Genomic DNA, 15,232 nt, shown 5'->3' on the forward strand with positions numbered 1-15,232 from the left:
GGTACTTCACCGGGTTGGGCTTCACGTAGAGTGAAGTAGTGTTAGGTCCCTATAATACTAGTGATTACCCCATTACTATTGTAGTTGTATCCCTTATTAATATTGTTGTACCCCTATTGCCCCCATATTGTTATTACTGTGCCCCATAGAATCCCTCTATTGTTATTTTTGTTCCTTTATATTATTATTGTTAGGTCGGCTAGGTTATATTGTGACTCCTTAGACTCCTATATATAGAAAGGAGGTTTTGTCATTTGAATCATCAAAGAATCATTCATTTGTGTAATGTAAATGAGGTGTCCCCCTCAAAGAGGTTGAATTCTAAGGCATTGATCTATTTTTTCTATCTTTTTGTGAGCTGGTTTCATAACATTTGGTATCAGAGCTTTGCATTCTAGGGTTTCGCTGCTCCAAACAGGTCATCGTGGCATTTGCGCTATAACTTTTTTTTTGCGATGTTTCAGACACTAAAAAAAAAAAAACATTTGGGCTGAAATCCTTCTAAACCGTAGGTCCGAATTTCAGAGCTTTTCGCGCTATATTTACGGAGATATGATTTGAGAAAGTTGGCATTTTGTAGACTCCCGAATTACATTCCAAACATGTGACCTAGGGAAAATGGTCATAACTTTTGTTTTGAGCATCAGATTTAAATTTCATAAGAAGTTATAGAAAGAGAACATAATTTAGTTTCCTGTGTATGTTTTTCAGATCCTAAGGTCGAAACAGTGAGACGTGGCACTTCCTACAAGTTCACCCTTCTGAAAAGGTCTATAATCAGGTCATCTTGGGAGATTGTGCATAACTCTTCCTTGGAAAATCTAAATTTCAATCAGATTGGTGGCATTGGAAAGAGGACATAGAGGGCTACTACAGGTCGTAATTTTAGAACTGGATGATCTGAAATTACAGAGATACATCAGAGGCAATATCGAGCTCCTACAAAGTGAAAAAAGGTGTGTATATTTTTTTTAATTTTTGCTTAAGCTTGGTTTGAAAAATTATTTTGAAGGAATTCAAAGGGCATAGTAGAGAATTATTATTGGTAACTGATGCCCAAAGAAAATAAAATGCAAACACCTAGTAAGCAACCTGAAAGCTCTAGCATGACTTATGAAGAAGAGGAAGAAATGCAACATGATATATCAAAATTACGAGACCAAGTGCAACAAATGTCACCCGCACAAAAAGTAACAGAATCTAAGATGGATGATTTAAATAAAGATGTAGAGTCTAAGATGAATGATGTGGAAGCTAAGATGGATGATTTGAAGATAGATTTGAAGACAGGCATGGCAGATTTGAAGACAAATTTGACAAATTTTCTACAAGAAATACTTACTAATGGTGAAAGGGTAGTAAAGGAAACTCATGATGAGAACAAAAGAAACGTTAATCATGATTTCATAGACTCTAATGTTGGATCGAAGACCCACCATATTCCAAAAATCGATATGAGGAAGTTTGATGACAAAGATCCCGCAACATGGATATTACAGATGGAGCAATTTTTCGATCTCAATAATGTGCAAAACACACAAAAGGTACGTATTGCAATTTTATATTTGGAACCAAATCAGTTTGTATGGTATTAATGGCTTTGCTCTCATAAAGAAATTATCACTTGGGCAATTTCTATGGAAGAATTGACAGCACATTATGAGGATACAAAAAGCAACATTTTTTTTAGCCTATTGAGAAGTCTCAAACAAAAGGGTTCAATAATGGAGCACATTGAGGAGTTCCAAAAATTGAACATAAGGGTAAAAAATATTCCAGAGGAGCATAGGATTGATGTGTTCATAGGAACTTTAAAGGATAATATCCAACATGATGTTCGCCTTTGGGAACCTAATTCATTAGAGAAGGCATTCAGGTTAGCAAGAAAAATGGAAAGCAAAATTATGGCAACCAGGAAGCATACCACTCACAACTATAAATATGGAAGTGTTGTTTCCCCTAGTCTTCCACAACCTATAAGGTTGACACCACAACAATTGGAAGAAACAAGAGAAAAAGGGCTTTGTTACAGTTGTGATGGAAAATAACTAAAGGTCATAAGTGTGCTGAGAAGAAATTATTCTACATAGATTGTGAAGAGGACGAAGAAAAGGAGCAAGAAATGTCAAAAGAAGAGGATATACTCCAGGAACAAAGCCTAGATAAAGAAGAAGGAATCCGACCATATCTTGTAATGCATTGGCTGGAATTACCACTCCTCAAACCATCAAGATAGAAGGACAAATCAAGAAGAAAAAGGTAATAGTGTTGATTGATTCAGGAAGTACCCACAATTTTATTCATTGTAAGATAGCAAAAGAATAAGCTTCCTATATCCAGCACCAGAGTGTCAAGTGATGGTTGCAAATGGAGTCCAATGATAAATTGCTCTGGAAAGTCCCATAATATCAAGTTATCCATGGGAGAATATGTATTGACTAGCCCAATGCTTCCCATTCTAATGGGAGGTGTTGATGTTGTACTAGGAGTCTAATCGCTACAATCCTTGGGTACAATAGCTTTTAATTTTCAAGAACTTTGCATGAAGTCTTCTGCGGAAGGAAAGGAAGTTGAATTAAGGGGTATTGCAAGGAAACTGGGAAAGATAATAAGCTCTAACGGTACGACAAAGCTTCTAAAAAAGGAACAAAGAGGTGTAATTGCACAATTATGTTTGCTAGATGTTTCTACATCGAAATCATCTATTTCTCCAAATCTCCAAAAAGTCTTGGACAATCATTCCATGGTATTTGAGACTCCCAAAGGTCTCCCACCTATTCGTGATCATGATCATGCTATTCATCTAATTCCAGGAAGTGTTCCTCCAAACATCAGGCTGTATAGATATCCCTATGCCCAAAAGAGTGAAATTGAACGTATGGTTGCAGAAATGCTAGAGGCTGGTATAATTCAACCTAGTCAAAGTTCTTTCTCTGCTATAGTAGTATTGGTGCACTAGAAGGATGGATCATGGTGCATGTGTCCAGATTATAGGGAGCTCAACAAGCTCACTATTAAAGATAAGTTTCCCATTCCTGTCATTGATGAATTACTGGATGAATTTAATGGATCAATTTACTTCACCAAGTTGGATCTTCATTCAGGATATCATCAAATCAGAATGAGGATTGAAGACATTTTGAAAACAACACTTAGAACTCATGAGGGTCATTATGAATTTTTGGTCATGCCTTTTGGCCTTACTAATGCACCTTATACATTTCAAGGTTTGATGAATTCCATTTTCAAACCCTTCCTTAGAAAATTTGTGTTAGTATTTTTTGATGATATACTAATCTACAGCAAGTCTGGGAAGGATCATGTTGAACATGTTGACAGGGTGCTACAACTATTGGAGGAGAAACAATTATATGCAAAAAGATCCAAATGTTTCTTTGGATTACAAGAGGTGGAATATCTGGGTCATATTGAATCTCATGAAGGAGTTAAGGTAGACCCTAGCAAAATTAAGGCCATTAAGGAATGGAAAATCCCCACATCCATAAAGCATCTGTGAGGATTTCTCAGGTTGACAGGGTATTATTGCAAGTTTGTTAAGAATTATGGAAGAATAGTAGCACCTATAACAACATTATTGAAGAAAGATGCATTTTCATGGACTCCAGAAGCAACAAAGGCCTTCGAACATCTTAAAGAGGCAATGTGCCAAGCACCGGTCTTAGCTACACCGGACTTCACAAAAACCTTTATTGTGGAATGTGATGCTTCAGGAAATGGAATTAGTGCTGTTTTAATGCAAGATGAAAGACACATTGCTTTTGAAAGTCGTCCAATCAAGGGAAAGTTTTTACACAAAGCTATTTATGAGAAGGAAATGTTGGCAATACTACATGCACTTAAGAAATGGTGACCCTACCTAATGGGAAGACACTTCAAGGTAAAAACGGATCATGATAGCCTTAAATACTTCTTAGAACAAAGATTATCCTCTGAAGAGCAACAAAAGTGGGTTACAAAGACGTTGGGTTATGACTTTCAAATCATCTACAAAAAAGGGAAGAAAAATATGGTGGTAGATGCACTCTCAAGAAAGGATGAGGATGTGGAAGCATTGTTGTGCGCCATTTCTATTATCCAACCAGATTAGATAAACGAATCAAGGGAGGAATGGAATAATGATGAAGAAGTGTGGGAACTTATTCAAAAGTTACGACAAGATTCCAGTACATCTGATACATTTAGCTGGCAAAGTGATTCATTATGGTACAAAGATTTCTTATACCTCTGTAAGAATTCCCAACTCAAACAAAAGATTCTTATGGAATTGCACACTTCTCCCTAGGAGGGCACTCAAGATTTTTAAAAATTTACCATAGGGTTAAGAAGGAATTTTTTTGGGATGGCCTTAAATTAGATATTCAAAAGTTTGTGGTGGAATGTTTGGTTTGCCAACAAAATAAAGTTGAAACAATTAAGACCCTGTGTCTATTACAACCTTTATCCATTCCAAGCCAATGTTGGGAGGAGGTTTCAATGGATTTTATCATAGGTTTACCCAAGTCTGAGGGAAAAAGTGTCATCATGGTGGTAGTTGATAGACTTACCAAGTATGCACACTTTTGTGCATTATCACATCCATTTAAAGCCAGTACAGTTTCTACTGCATTTATGGAAACAATTCAAAACCTACATGGAAACCCAAATATTATTGTAAATGACAGAGATCCCATTTTCTTTGGAAATTTTTGGACAAAATTATTTTCTTGTCTTGGTACTCAGTTAGCTCATAGCTCATCTTATCATCCTCAATATAATGGGAAAACTGAGATAGTAAACAAATGTTTGGAAGGATATCTTTGTTGCTTTGTATCTGATAAATAGACACAATGGGTCAAATGGTTGCCTCTGGCTGAATGGTGGTATAACACTTCCTTCCATACAACAACAAAAATGACCCCATTTATCGCACTTTATGGATATCAACCACCATCCATCACATCATATTTAAGAGAAAAATATAAGGTTCAAGCAGTAGAACATCACATCGAGCATCAACAACAAGTCCTCCAACTCTTAAAGGATAACCTCGTGTTGGCACAAGATAGAATGAAACAATAGGCATATCAACATCACAACAAAAGAAGTTTTGATGTAGGTGATTGGGTATTCCTACAGCTACAACCATATAAACAAATGTCCCTCAAGCAAGCTAAGAAGGATAATAAATTATCACCAAAGTATTATGGTTCATACAAGGTGTTGCAAAAGATTGGTACTATGGCATACAAATTGGAGCTTCCTGCAGCTTCTCGAGTGCACCCAATTTTTGATGTTTCATGTTTAAAGAAGGTTATAGGCGACAAGCTCCCAGTTCAAACAATATTGCCAGAACTTGATGAGGAAGGAAAAATTATATTGGAACCGGAAGCAGTCACAGAAACAAGAACTCGACAGCTACGAAATCGATCAATTTCAGAGTATCTCATCAAGTGGAAGAACTTATCCGCTGAAGATTCCACATGCGAGGATGAGAATTTTATACAAAAGCATCCAGAACTACTCAAGCGTTGAGGACAACACTTTTTTGAAGGAGAGGGGCATGTTAGGTCCCTATAATACTAGTGATTACCCCATTACTATTATAGTTGTATCTCTTATTAATATTGTTGTGCCCCTATTGTCCCCATATTGTTATTACTGTGCCCCATAGAATCCCTCTATTGTTATTTTTGTGCCTTTATATTATTATTGTTAGGTCGGCTGGGTTATATTGTGACTCCTTAGACTCCTATATATAGAAAGGAGGTTTTGTCATTTGAATCATCAAAGAATCATTCATTTATGTAATGTAAAGGAGGTTTCCCCCTCGAAGAGGCTGAATTCTAAGGTGTTGATCTATCTTTTCTATCTTTTTGTCAGTTGGTTTCATAACAAGCAGATGTGAACATGTACCACAAAGTGGTGGAAGGTAAGTTGTTGATCATTGTACTTTATGTTAATGAACTCATACTTACAGGTGATGATTAGTTGATGAAATCTTGCAAGGAGGACATTGCAAGAGAATTTGAGATGAAGGAAATGGGGTTCATGCATTACTTTCTTGGCATGGAGGTATGGTAGGGATATGAGGAGTTGTTTGTGTCCCAGGGTAAGTATTCCAATGAGATACTCAGGAGATTCCACATGGGGAGTAGAAAACCCATGGAGACTCCTCTAGCAGGTAACTGGAGGAAGGAGGATGCTACTTCAGGGGAAGTAGTGGAAGCTACTATTTACAGGCAACTTGTGGTTTCACTCATGTACTTGGTGAACACACGATTGGATATGTTCTATGTATTTAACCAACTTAGTCAAGCGATGGTTAGGACTACCAAGCTATATTGGATGGTGACAAAGCATGTTTTTAGATACCTCGGGGGCACTTCTCAGTATGGATTATGGTACAGACGGACAAAGAGAGTGAAGCTTCAAGGATTCACCAATGCAGATTAGGCAGGGAGTCCATCCAACGGGAAGAGCACATAAGAAGGGATCTTCAGTATTGGGTTAGCGACAGTTTCTTGGTATAGTAGCACTCTTTGAAGATTCATTTTTTCATGATTGATCCAAGCATATTGATATCTGATATCATCATCTGAGATATTATGTGTTGAGGTGGACTATGTTGTTAGAGTACATTCCCACGGAGGAGAAAGATGCTGACATTTTGACAAAGACATTGTCAAGATGTAAATTCAAGTTTCATAGAGATAGGATCGGGGTATATGATAATCCTTTTCTTGTTGAGAGGGAGTGTTGAGAAATGGCAACAAGAAATTCCAGTTTAATTTCTCCTTGAATTAAACTGCGAATTAAAATCGAATTTTATTCTCATAGAAACTTATAAATAATTGATTAAGTTTAATTAACTTAATTAGCTTAGGAATTTCAAGTTGGAATTATTTTTGTAGACATATATGTGTTCTCCCTAAGTTTTAGGGGTCCAGTAGGAGTTTAAATTGAGGTGGAAATTAGATCACTCAGTTTACTGATTTAAGTTCAGTTAAATTAGTTCTAAGTTGTTTTTGGAACTAATAGAGGATTAACAGTCACTTGGTACACTAATGCATCCAGTAGTCCCGCTCCAGTTAACTGAATATTTCCTCATGAGAAACTCATGCATGTTAGTTCATAGAAAGACCCAATTGAGACTAGACTGTAGGACAATGTACTATCAATTGTATGATTTACTGAGTTATATAGATCATGCATGCAATTAGGAACTGGACCTAGTTTGTTTTATGCAGCTTTTTTGGATTAGGTAGTTTTGGAAGCACTCGATTCCCATTAATATGGTCTATTCAGCCATAGGAATTGAAGAAATTGGGGTTTGGAGAACTACAGAATTGAATAAGTGTTAGCCAAGAGCTTTCTTGTGAGCTAAGAGAGTTGAGCATACTTGTGCAGAATGGTTCTGGTGAGAACACGCTTGGTATCTTCACACATATTTCTGATATATGCAATATGGATAGTGGGGTTTTGAGCAGTGGCTTTCCCTGGATACATTTTGTGCTATGTGCCATGATTTATCTTCTTCTTGTTCTTATTGTTTTCATCGATATATTGGCTTTCGTTGGTTGAAAGTAGAAGTAGATTCTTGTCTTGTGTTTTAGTAAATTGCATAAGCTTGTAAATCTACAAGATTTTCTACACTAAATTGGTGTAACTATGTATATATCAATAAATTTTTGATATACCCTTCAAATTGACGTTTAAAAAAATTAACTATGTCATTAATAACATATTGATTTGATTTTTAAAATGTTAATAAGTAATGATTAAAAAAATAAAATACAAATTAATATCCATAAAATTTAACCATCAATCACCATGAATAATCACAATCCTAATTTATGGAAAAAAAAAAAAAAAAAACATTTTCAAAATATATGACAAATATATACCTAAACATATTTAATAATAACTATTATAAAAAAATAATAATATAACACTTTTTTTTGGGTACAAATTGTTTTGTGGGTTAATTTAATTTTTACCTCATAATATTCAACCTATGAATTTGATTTTTTAAATGCACAGAAAGATTAAATTATACTTCCCATTACTTCAATTTTTTGTTTTTTAAATTATTAATTTATACCTAAATTCCTATATATATATATATTAATTAATTATAAATTTTCTTTCCCCCCTTATTAATTACGCATCATAAATATTATAATAACCTAACCGTATAAATCAAATGAATAACTTAAACACCATTAAACAACAACTTATAATGATAATAATAATACAATAATTAAGCCAAAATTCTACTGAAATGGGATTTCAGTGAAATATATAAAATAATTTAGTCCATTATGCAAAATCCTACTAAAATTCAATAAGGTAACCCAAAAACCCTATTTCCATTTCAGTGTACATAAGCTAGCGGATCCCATCAAGCAAAATCCCCCTATTCCTAATTCAGTGGAATAGATAGAATCCCCATATTCCCATTACGTGTAAAATAGAGGGCCTCTCCTTTAAAGAAAGATCCCATTAGGTGCTAAAACAGCTGGACTGTACATCTCGATTTCCCATTTGGAAGTAGTAGCCATCAAAAGTCAGAATTCTAATTTGGAACATTCTATTTTCACGGAAATACAGGAACAATACCTTCTAATCCTCTAATTTTTAACAAATTTTTACTATTCATGTGAAAAAAATCAATTTCGAAATATATGACAAATATATACCATAACATATATATATATATATATATAATTTGACATTTTGTTTGGTTGCAAATTGGTTTATGTGTTAATTTAAATTCTACGGTCTATTTCAACTAGGGAAAAAGAGGTTGTAGAATTTTGATCTTTTATTAAATAGATGGACAAGATATGATCTTAAAGAAATATTTTTAGCAATATATACCATCTGACAAATAAGATGAAAAGTTTTTGAATAGTACTTTAATTTCAAGCTCAAGAATCACAATTTAATTTTAATTATTATTTTTTTTGCCACTGGCAATTGAAGTTGTCGGTTCCATTTCCTTTCATAAGTGTTTCGATTTAGCTCCTTATCGCATGTTGAATGAATTAACTATTGCAATGTTTCATTTTGTTTCTAGATGATTATGGGGGTGGTCATATTCATTCACACCTTCAAGCTCATAGTAATCACGGGCTATCGCATTGAAAACCTGGTGCATCAGAGGATATCTACGATACTCGTGGGTTGTGCTTTCTATTTCCTCATTAACGCGTTCCCTTTTCCAATATGAGCTCGAGATGATCTTCCCAATTTGATTATACAAAACTTGGAAGGACTGGCTGGATCTCTCTGGGGTAAGTTGTCTCCAAATACAATAAAATATTAACCAAGGCTTCACAACTTCTGAATTTATTAACACAATTTATTTATTTTTGGATAGAATGTGTCACACAATACTCGATGAAGTGGAAAGATAGCCAACAATGAAATGTAGATGAGATCACAAGAGGCTATAAATGTGTGTTGAATTCCAAGGCCATGGAAGAATAATTCGTAATTCTTATTATTATTAACTATACACTATCGTCTCCTATATCATTGGATATGTGTTTATCTTTCATTAAGAATAATTAATTGTGTAGATGAATTTTGGTACATGGGAACCACCCCATGAACATTTCTTCTTCATATATCTATGGATTTTATATGTAAAAGTTGGAAACATGACAAGATATTGTTCCTACTACGTGGATACTTTCAAGTGACTTCTAAACTTTGTGATTCGAGTATACTAGGAAATGTGGTGTACTATTCTTGCATTTTCTTATACTATAATGATAGTCGGTGATAATATGATATACTAATATGTGATAATATTGTCTAGTTAGAATCCTAGTTTGCGATAATATGATATAATAATTCATCATAACTTTGTCTGGTTAGGTTTCTCTTGATTTCAAAGAAAATTTGAAAACGCTCTGGATTGACATAGGAAAAGGGTTTGCAAAGATTGTATGTGAACTCGGTGGGAGCATAAGGTTGATGAGAAAAAATATAAATTCTCATCTAACGATAGATTTGTTAACAATAGTAGTGCGAAATCTACAAAATTCTCTAGGAGATCAGCTGAAACTTTGCTTTGACACTAAGAGGTTGCCAATTGCAGATGGGAAACCCTTAAATACCCCACCAAATTTCCAAGAAGTTTTAAATAGAACAAATCACATGCCTCCTCAATACCCAACCCAAAAAAAATGTGGGGTGAGCTAAATGCATCATCATCTAGAGCTATTGTTGAGGTCAACATTCACGAAGATGGGTCAAGAGATCAAGATGCAAACATATATGAAATAAGAGAAATGAAAGAAACTAATTTTTCCTTTGAGGAGTTCCTTCTACTTGCAATATTTTCTTCTCTTCTAATAGAAATATTGGAAAGGTCAAAGAAATGAAAGAAAGTAATTTTTCCTTTCTGGAGTTCCTTCTACTTGCCATATTTTCTTCTCTTCTAATAGAAATATTGGGAAGGTTAGAAAAGGTAATTATGGAAGTAGAAGAGCTAGGAGAAAAGGCCAACTTTGAAAACATAGAGCATGTAAAATTAGCCCCACTTTCAGCGTCTTCAAAAACAAACAAGGCGATATCTTCAAGGAAACAAATAGTACTAGTTTCCCTATCCCCAACAATATTGTAATATACATGAATTCCAACCATGACTAGTAAAAATGATTTTCTTACAACTAAATTCATCGCTTGTTGAAGTTAACATCAAGGGTTGGCATTCCACAAGAGAAATTTTATATGCCCTTAAGAGACAGGTAGTAATATTATACAATCTCTTAGTAAAAGGTATTTGGAGCAGAGATCGATTTCATTAAAAAAGAAGTGATTCGTCATTTCTTTTTCACTTATGTCCAAAAATGTCAATAGGTTCGATATTTATAAGAACAATAACTGTATGAGACTCATGTAGAAAATCATTTTAAATAAACAAGTGTGTTTCTAGCTACCATGTTGATGTTTCTAACTAAAGTGCATTTTGCATATAGTTTTTATTCCAACGATGTCATCCACCATGAATTTTATAATTAACATTTAAATCATCATGTAAGGTTGATGATGGTAAAAGTGTTGCCTAACCATTGTCTCTCCTCAATCATAGTTATACAGTTCTTGCTAGAGATTTATATCTTGTATATGATGCCAATTTTTTATGATCAATAAAATTAGTATTACGGTTTAATATATTATTATTAATCTTCAACCCTAATGTTAGCATTTATAAACCCTTATATTAATTTTATGGTTTGATATATTAGGTTTTATAATATTAATCTTAGGGTTTAATATATTAATTTTGGGGTTTATATTATTAATATTAGGGTTTAATATGCTAATCTTAAGGTTTATAATTTGGTTTTATAATATTGGGTTTAATATTAAGGGTTGTAATATTGGGTTTATAATATATGGTCTTTAATATACAGGGTTTAATATATAGAGGGTCTAGAATATTTTTTTAAAATAAAAATGAGTAGAGATTATATTAAAATATGTGCATGGTCATAACAAATACACAAGATATTTAGTACATTGCATATTCTTTCATAGGATTGTCCAAGGAGACATTGTTTAATGTACAAAACAAACTATATGAAAACATACGATACTAGCAAATCAAGTTGCATAGATATTACAGAATTGTTCTAATAGAAAGATGCATTTACAATAGGAACCCATTAACAAAGGAAAAATTAATCCTTCTTTGGATGCATCTTGAGATCAAATTGCAACTTTCCAATGGGAGGGCTTTAGGAAGTATTGGTGATGTCCGTGTTCTCAAGAGCTTGAGCTGTTTTCTTAAGGTCCTCTATCTACCACCGCAGATCATGAAGTTCGTCATCTTGTTGAGAGAGCTTGTCTTTTAGTGATCAACTTTCCTTAGTAAGAAATATAATATAGTTTGTTTGTAGATGAAGTTTCCATTTGATATCCATGTTCTCCATGTAAAGGGCCTCAATTTGTTGGTTGTAGATATTACACGTAGTGGTGCCTCTAGAAGTAGAGGATTTTCCTTTCCTAGTTACAATGGTTGATAATGTAGAGAGGGAAGCCCAAGTGATAGAGAAAGTTGGGCTTGGGAATTCAAATGGGATGTGATAGAGGTGTGCAAGTGAGAAAAAGAGACGGCAATGGAAACAAAGCTTGTAGTAGTTACACAGACAAGAGGGGAACATCAAGGGAGGCTAGATTGACTTCAATGCTTCCATAAGGGTTCATAGGGTTGGGGATTGGTAAAATTGAGCAAGCCTTGGGCACATGGAAACTCAAAGAAGGAAAAATTCTAGGGGAACTAAATATTTCTCGCTAGTAGGCATAGGAAACATGGTAATAGAAAAGCTTAGGTAAATGAACCATACCTATAATTTCATCCACTATCATCAACCTCTAGACTTTTGAGGTAGCCATGAGTTGGACAACTACCACTTCTCTGCATAGATTGAGAGATCTATCAAGTACCTTGGAGGAGATTACTCCAATTGGACTTGTTGTAGTAATGGGTGAGCCAATTTCATAACTAAATGAAATAGATATAACACACATTAAAAAAGCGCTTATTGCAAAACCCACTATCTCCATGAGTAGTGACATGGATAGTATTTTTAGAATGGATTGACACAAAATTCACTTGGGAGTGATTGGGAGGATGCACCCACTATAATTTCACCTTGGAATAAGGATGAGGGAGCAAGACATAGGCTATGGATTTAATGCAGAAGCCACTAGCCTCACATGGAGAGACCATCATATAACCATTAATATTCATGATGCCCAACCTCCTAGAATCCATCAAATAATGAAGTATCAGGTTAGTTCGAGGCATGCAATTCCATTTGAGTGTCAATGTTTGAGCATGTGAATATAATGGGGAAACCTTTCATGCATGGTCCACTTTCTCCATTATATCCATGGAACGAATTGTAAATGTTTTTTCAACCTTATTTTCCCCATTATATGGCCACCATGAATGAGGTGCAGGGAGATTGGCATGAGATTTTTATGTATCATTGTTATACCTAAGGTATAGTTCTCCATTTATTAAAGCCATTTATTTTCATACTACACACATTTAGGAGGCAAGCTACATTAACTAGATGACCTTCTTCTATATTTTGACCCCTCCCCCTCTTGTCGCCCCTGGGTTATTCTTTAATGTTTAATCGAAACAAAGGGCCCAACGATTTCTCTTCTTTTCCTAATCATCCAACATGTCATACAATAGGCGAAGCCTCCATGTCTTATCCAATGAGCAAGGATCATATATGGGAGTGAGGAGATGTTTCAATGGGTCCATTAAAGAACCATCCATTACTACTCATAATAGTATAAAGAGGGTTGGGGGTGCTAGATTTGGGGTTGATGAATTTCATTCAAAAGGAGAGGGCCTTCAATGCAAAATATCTTGAGGGAATGTTAATATTTTTTAATATCACACTATTATGGGACAATCAAATTTTCCAGCAGTGATGTTTTGGAAGAGATACCTAGAGTCTTTTGAAATTAGGTTTTCTAGAGAGCCACCCTAAAATAATGTTTATGCTAGGATGAAATATAGGCTAGGAGATCAAAAGGATGCCTGGTTCAAGGAAACACAGGACCCAAGGTTGAACACCAAATTTTCTTTGCGTATGGACATGGGAGGAAGATGTGGGTGATCAAATCTTCTTGTTCCTCACATAAGGAGTAGTGGTAGGGTCTTGAATACCTCTCTTCCTAAGGTTTTCAAAAGTCAAGATTTTTTCGTGGGATAGGACCTAGCAAATGGTGTTCACTTTTGTGATAGCATTGGTTTTCCGAAGTGAATACTTTGCCGGGGGGGGGGGGTGTGAAGAGAATAGGAGCTCTTTATAGCCATCCATGATTGGATAAATATAAGAATTTCATCCAAGAATACCTTCAACATGTTGACTCCAAGGAGAATACCCCATTAGCTCTTCCTTTAATATATGCACAATGGGTAGGCAATTTTTAGGGTGGTCTTCCAATCTATAGCCTATCCAATGACCTATATCATATCATCGAGAGATATGAGCAAGCATAACCTTCCCTTGATTACACATAAATTATTTTAATGGGTGAAAGGCATTCACTTCTTGAAGAGGTAGGTGATTCATTATAGAATCAATTCACAGATGAATTTTTGATTCATTTTATAAAATCCAATTGAGATGTTCATTTGTTAGATTGATTACAGCTTAAGTAAGCTTCCACACCAGGGATCCTTCTCACGAAATTTGAATTGGTTCTATTCTTATTTCATTGATTTGTTGACAATATTTTGTTTTGAGGATTTATTCCCACCAAGTATCTAATTGAGATTTGAGTTTCCAATCCAAATTGGATCCATTAGCTTGGTTCATTAGAGCAAGGCCTGGGATACCTAGCCCACCATGCATTTTTGGGGCTAAAACATTAGCCCCTTTGATCAAGTGGAAATGTTTTGGTTGAAGATAAGCCACCTTCCCATAGGGACTTATAGATGTAGGAACCAAGTAGATGAAGAGTATATTGATATAGGCGGGCCAAAAATTGATACAAGGGGATAGCAAGTAAGACCTACTTTATGACGATGATGTGTCCCACCATGTTTATCCATTTAGCTCGACAAGAGTCAAGTCTACTTTTTATTTTTAGGAGAATATTTTGCAAGGTTGAGGTAAGTGGTGTCTAAGGTAGATAGGGATGTTTAGATACCTGAATTCCTTCCATCTTTTAAAATGGCTAAAGGTAAATTTTTCTTTTGATTTACTTTTCTTAACACCAAATATATTCCATGAAAATATTTGAGACTTTTTCACATTTTCTTAGCCCCAAGAAGCGAAGTTAAATTTGTACAAAATAGAAGTTCAATCTTCATGCTATAACTAGATAATCTCTACCAAGAAATATAGTGTCCTCTACAAATTGAGAATGATTAGAAATTTTTATGTTCCACACATATTGGAGTCTAGGAAGGTAGACATTACTTCATTCAAATTCGAGACGAGAACTTAGATTATATTCCATGATCATGTATAAGAAAGGGGACAACAGATAGAGGGTTTATAATATATGGTGTTTAATATATAGGATTTAATATTGGGGTTTATATTAGGGTTTAATATAGTTAATCACAGTCAACCATAGCCAAACAATTGTTAAACATAGTCGTTCATAGTCAAAACACCATCATCGATATTAAAATAGGATGAAAATGGAATACCATAGTTAACCATGGTCAATCACTATC

Source organism: Pinus tabuliformis, chromosome 1_2 (genome assembly GCF_031772625.1).
Source record: "Pinus tabuliformis cultivar Carrire ecotype Pingquan chromosome 1_2, CPIR1, whole genome shotgun sequence".
NCBI classification, from domain to species: domain Eukaryota; kingdom Viridiplantae; phylum Streptophyta; class Pinopsida; order Pinales; family Pinaceae; genus Pinus; species Pinus tabuliformis.